General features: G+C 35.3%; 1 long non-coding RNA gene across 1 annotated transcript; it reads left to right on the top strand.

The window, feature by feature from the left end:
• Positions 1 to 1,240: 1,240 nt before the first annotated feature.
• On the top strand, positions 1,241 to 6,250 carry LOC132054662 (uncharacterized). Its single transcript, XR_009414342.1, has 2 exons — positions 1,241 to 1,346; positions 6,011 to 6,250. It is a non-coding gene; the product is annotated as an uncharacterized LOC132054662 (long non-coding RNA).
• Positions 6,251 to 6,573: the final 323 nt, after the last annotated feature.

Below are 6,573 nucleotides of genomic sequence, written 5' to 3'. Positions count from 1 at the left end.
TTTCCCCATATCCACTACCAAAAGGGCTATGGCAACGAATCTATGGTAACGATTGTACAATCATGTTATAAATATTTATGGCAACGGTCATAGCTGCTGTAATTATTTCGGGTACTATAAGTACACTTTGGCTACAATACCGTAGCGTATCGGTTTATATAACCGCGTTTAGGTATCAGGATCAATTTTCGAACCGTATGAAGAGAGACGTTTATCAGACCAAAGATACGGAAATTTTCTATTGAACAAGTTATATAATTCCCTCACTAATTATTTTCCCCCCAAAATTTTGATACACCCGCCATTAATTTTATCCCCATAACTTTCACCTTTTTAATATTAAATTTAATAAGTTTAATTTTCATCCATTTCCCCCATCATCCACGCTTAGGAATCAAAACCCACTTTTTAATATCTCACTTCTTTACCTCTTTCAGTAGTGGAAGAGAGGTGAATTTTCTCTCATTACATGCATGAAGAAATTTTCGAGATGTAATACAAATTTTTGGTCGAACTCACCAGATTTTCTCTCTACAAAAACACAATTTATTGATCTTTGAGGTTCTATTTTCTATCTATATGCTTATAATTTTACATATTCTGTCGAATTTTGGCTTCGTTCTCTTTGGTGGGTGTTTGATAAAAATGGTGATTTGTAGTTCTTGTGTTGGTTTTTTTCGATTTACATTGCTCTGATTTTTTCCGTCTTTACATGAAATTATTGCTCTTTGGTTTTGGTTATTTTCTTGGTTAGAATGGAGATTTATGGTTGATTCTTAGTGGGGGTTTTCTCTTTGGATTTCATGGTCATGAATTGTTTGTCAAAATCTAATTTTATTGTCATGGGTTCTTTGCGATGTTTCCATTTTTACTCGAATCTTCCTTCTTATTTAAATTTTTGAGTTTTTGTTTGACTAAATGGAGCTCAATGCCTTATTTTAAGTGAGTTTTTTTGGTTGGAATCCAAGTATCAATTTTTCATGTTCAATTTTATATCTAAATCCAAGTGTTTCATATTTGCAACAATTTTGCCTCTTATTGTTTTATTTTTTTTTCTTTTTTTGTTAGTTTTGGGAGATTTCTTTTTATTAGATGTAGGTATATGTTTTTTTTTTTTTTTTTCTAGTTCTAATTTTGTGTCTAGATTGTGGCTTGTTCTGTCAATTTTTCCTTTGATGCTAGGTAACTCGATGGGAGAATCCGCATGGAGCTTCAATCGCCTGGGAGGTACCGAGTAATCGTTGCTCTCGTATTGTACCCTTTAAATTAGATGGTCATCAATCGATTGTGGGTGTTTTCTTTTTTTGAGTTTGGTAGAGTTGAGTATTTGCGAAATGATCTTAGAAGTGAGTACTGTTGCTCTCGTATTGTATCCTTTACATTAAGAAATTAGTGTTTGAAACTGGTGTCATTAGTTGATATTGGTGTTTGAAAAGGGTTTGTGTTCCAATGAGAGAAGATTCTTTAGCTTATAATTTATCGTCACATTAGATTTTCTCGAGATATGAACTTGTCATGTGGGTTTTTGTGAAGTTTAGTGTTGTAGTGAAAGGTTATTAAGGTGATTCTTCTCCTCTTCGGTTGTATTGTTGCTGTTTTCATTAGATTCTGAGGTCCTTAGTTTGTAGTAGCTTTTGGTTTCTTGAGTTTAATCATCTTAGTTATTGATTCTAGTTTAAAGGATAGAGATTGATACTTGCTTATTATAGCTTAGAGTTTAAGAAATGAGTTGTAAGGTTTGAAAAGTTAAGAAATGGTTTTTGAAAATGAATCCTTTCATTCTTTGTTTGAAACTATCGTGAGACTAAAAAATGAGTTTGTTTTCCTTTACTTGTTGATAATGGCTTGTTTTCCTTTACTTGTTGATAATGGCTAAAATCTGGTCCAAAAGATGTCTTGTAATACTTTGTGTCTTTTGAAATGACTTGAAAACCTTAGGTATAAAACTAGTTCAAAAATGATTTTCAAACAGAGGTTGCTTGTGCTTTGGTATATTTAAGTATCCCTGTTGTTTCTTGTTGTTTTGAGTATATAGCAGTGTTTGTTGTATGTCGACTCTATCACACTCTCTAAGACTGATCTTAAGCTCAAATAAAAAATGACTTTGAAAATCTGAAATATACTCTTTTTTCTCTCAATTATCTAGCCAAAACAAAAGATGTCCATAGCCTCTTCTACTTGGCTTGCTCTATCTTGAAACCTATTGTTTTACAGAGAATGACCTTCCAAATTTTCCCAATATAACTTGTAACATGGACTTGAAAGGGGTTTCAAATGTATGGAACCTATTGATGCTGAGAACTTCTAAAATGAGCCTTGATTTCTTATTTTGGTCATTTGACTTTCAAGATTGTAGGAGAAGGACTTGTTTTATTGACTAAAAAAATACAATAATGGATCTACGGAAAGGATTAGTGTTGTTGGTGATTTTAGCCTATTCCTACCCTATGTCCTGTTTGCAACTTGACTGCAGTGTCCACATAGCTTGCCATTTGTGTCTTGTACTCCCCTTATATTGATATTGCTTATAGCTTGCTTAGTCCTTTTGCTTAACATGACCACCTAGCAGGCTAAAGTGAATCTTAAAACTGAAACCATGTTTAGGTGGTCCTGTTTGTGCTTGACTCACTTGTAGTGTCTAGTTACTTGACCTTATTTGTTTGTTTGAATCAAGTTACATCCTAATGAACCATCTCGCACCTAGACAAGCACATGAAATTCTTTGCCACGCTTTTAGGATCCTTGGGCTTCCGTCACTCCTCCTACTTGAAGTCTCTTTTTCACTTCATATTTGCTTGTGACTTACAGACCATTGTCCTGTCTCATATTGGTTACTTGTTTGCAATGCTCATGTTGGTTTGTCACTTGTGACTTGTATTTTACACTTTGATTGCTTATAGATTACTCGTTCTCTTTACCTAATATGATCATCTAATAGGCTAGGTGTAGGGAGTCTAACCTAGGACTAAAGTTGTTTTAAAGGACTGAGTGTGATACTTGCTTTTGTGATACACCTTCCTTTTTCATTTGCTTGTGAAATCTGAGACTATCTCATATGCATTCTTCCTCCTATTTGCTTGAACCATGTCTGATATTGTTAAAGGCTTAGGACAGTTTCATGCCATCTTTAACATTATCTCTGAACTTCTTAATACCCTTATGGATACTGTCCTTGCTGAATTAGTCATAGGATGCTGTCCATACTTGCCTTTACATGTGCTTGCACCCTTGCCAATCGTTGAACCATCTGTGGACATGAGAGTTAATTTAAGGCCAAACTTTCCTTTAAAATTTCTGCCTAAAAGTGTTTGGAATTTGTGATAGTTGCTGTGGCTTAAATTCATATTTTTACTTACACCATTATTTTAGACTATGTTTGATCCAGACCTCCTTGTTTGAAGCCATATTATAACCTGTAAAATCTAGAATTTGCTGAACCTAGCGTAAAGCCAAAAACTAATGTCAAAACTGCTTTAAAAGAGAAAATATAACACCTGCTTATGTGTGCCTGTTTTTATAGCTTGATGGTGAATTCATGTGGTTTATATGTATGGTTTCCCATTTCTGTTTGCTTGTTTGAATCAAGACATGTTTAGTATAATGCTTTTGGAACCCAGAATGGTATCCTGACCCCATCTAAACATAGTCTGGATTCTTGTCCGTAATTGTTTCCACACGAGTTTCCCACTACCGGAAGCCCGTTCGTATCGCAACTAAGATCATGTTTACGCTTAGGGTAGTCTCATGCTTTCCTTTTACTTTATTATGGCTTTGGATCCTGTGTTAACTACTCATTTCACCTTAAGGCCTTGCCTATTTTCAGTATTTGTGCATATGCCTATCTTGACAATAGAACTAAGCTAAACCATCATTTTAAGAACCTGTTAATATTTTCTATAAATTGTTAATTAGCTCAACATCTTTGTGAGTAATGACCGAATCTAAAAATAGGATTTAGAAATTTAGGGAATATTAAGGAACTAACACTTTGAGTCCACTTGATACTGATACCTGCCTAAGCTAAAAATAATAAAAATGAATTCAAACTGTGAAGTTTGTCTCTGTTGACTCTTTGGTAAGTGGTGAATGAGTAGAATATGACTTTCTAGCTTTTGGTTTAAGTTCCCTATTTGACTTAAATGAATTCTGGGATAAATAATTCATCATCCTATCTTTGATAATTACTAGTAACTTGAACTTTGTTGATTGGGAACTAGGCCTGATTCTTCTCTTCACCTCTCAATTCTATACTACTTTGTTTCTTTACCCCTCTACTGTGGTGGCTACTTGTCTGCTATCTTGAAACTTGTTAGGCCCTTCCTAAATGTGCCATTGCTGTTTTCGATGTCTCAAAACACTTGTTGTGTCTTGTCTTAGCTATCCTTGCATTGCCTGAAGCTGTTTGCTTCAGTGAGCTGCTTTGAGAACTGCAACTATTTGCTTCTTCAGTCACCTTTAATTTCCATCCCAACTCCCCTTCCTTCTATCACTTTATTTGAATTTTCCACTTTGCACCTCGTATAGGTGATATATCACCCTCCCTAACATATTAAAGAAGTTACTGCTACGACTCCTCATCCATATCAATTCTACTTCTTCTCTCCTGCTACGGTACTTGCAAATGTCTTTGAGATTTTTTTACTGCAACTTAGGTTTTTACATATTAAATGAAGAATGCTATTTACCAGTTTTTTACGAAATAGTTTTTTACCTGAGCATTTACCAATTGATTCTGCTTATTTCCAGCAGACTTAGGATCAGTTTTGCTAGGCTTGTGTACACTAGCACTTGAGGTCAAATGTTCATAACTTTCAATTGCTTTTTCCCCCACTTTGAACTATTCGATCCTAGATCTCGCTAGTGCACCGTACCGCCGTTTGTGAGTCACAGATTTTTTGTAAATCGGTGTCGCTTATGAGTATTATCCCTTGGAGTCACATTTTTTTCCAAAGGTCTCTGCTTGTCGCTTGCATTCCTTTTACCCTCAAAGACTCCCCTCAAACGAGATGGAGTAACTGCAGACTACAAGCAGCAAAGAGTTGTCGGGGCCAGTGGTGAACATCGTTACCAAGACTTGCCCTATAGTACCGGGCTTCACCAAAGAATATGTTTAGCATCGCTCTTATTCTCGCAATCGATTGCGCCTTCTTTTGTGAACTCCTGTGATCCGCTTGCGAACAAACGTCAGCATTGACTCATTTGATCCCCCGTCCGCACCATAGTATTATGCAAGACTTTAGCACCATCCTCTAAATTCCTTCTCTCTTATTTGCTCGCATCGCATCATGTGCTTGATCAAGTTAGAAGGTTCAAATAGCCGCACACAAGTTAACATCTCAGCAGCTACATATTCACCTACAGCCACCTTGTTTACCACGGTTTCCTACATGTTACCCCTTGATTCTTTCTCAACAGCATCCAAACGCAGTAGTGACTCTTTCTTAGTGGTGTATACTTTGTCACCCTTTTCATTGATGTAAAACTGGAGATACAACTTTGTTAACTTTTCACTTGAGCTACTTTGTTGGTTTATGGAGCTAAAGATGATAATTTGTCACCTTATAAACAATTATAGTATACTATGTTTTTTATTTTCAATAGTATCTCTTCTCGTGATGACCTGCTGCATTGGGCCAAAAGTTGAGCTGAGTTGGTCTTCTGTTCTCAAACTTAAGTATTGGACTACTAAAGGCAATTATTTTTGGGTGTTCTTGTCGTTGTTAGCGCGCTTGTCGATCTTTCTTCTCTAATTATATATTCGTTTGGGGTGGATTTTGAAAAACGCAAAGTGATACTCACCTATCTAAATATCAGATTCATCTTGTTTGTACTTTCTCATAAGAGAAATCGGGTCACATTTTTGGATTCTTCTTAACATGCTTTCCATTGTTGAAAGTTGACGTGTCAGATTTGAATGTTTTCTCAAAAAGAAAATAGGAGTTTTAATAAGTTACTATATGTGTATTGAGTGTGCGTCAAGGGTAACGACATTATTTATCCTCTTTTGTAGGTGTTGAAAATGAAGAAATGGAAGGTGATGATCGGAGTGAAGACTTCGAGTCGTCTTCGAAACTTTAGATCTTTGGGAATGATCTTTTGCTAGATGTTTTAGGAATGATATTTTGCTAGATGTACTGTTTTAGGAATGATCTTTTGCTATCAAACAATTTAAAACTTATGCAAACTCTCTTAAAATGCATGTAAACTTAACTATGCATATTTGGGTTTTAACATTTTGCTTTTATGGATATTACTAGTCATGTTCCCGTTTGGATTATGAAAAGTTCCATTTTGTGATTATATAAAGTGTATCATATATTATAATTGATTTATAACCAGGGACCGGTAATTTTAATTTTTACCGTTGCAATAGTCTACCAAACACGTTGCAGCAAGTCCCAAAAAAAATGTACCAATCGTTGCAATAGGCCATGTGAACCGTTCCTATATGTCCGAAAATTGTTCCCGTAGATACTTATTGATTCTCTCTAATCCAATAAAACTATTGCATAAAAGTCTATGGGATCGTTGTTAATCTGTTCCAATTAACCAAAAATGTTCTTTGCCATAGAT

This window comes from Lycium ferocissimum, chromosome 4 (genome assembly GCF_029784015.1).
Source record: "Lycium ferocissimum isolate CSIRO_LF1 chromosome 4, AGI_CSIRO_Lferr_CH_V1, whole genome shotgun sequence".
Classification (NCBI taxonomy): domain Eukaryota; kingdom Viridiplantae; phylum Streptophyta; class Magnoliopsida; order Solanales; family Solanaceae; genus Lycium; species Lycium ferocissimum.
The sequence above is the reverse complement of the archived record's forward strand: the minus strand, read 5'-3'. Positions and strand labels throughout refer to the sequence as shown.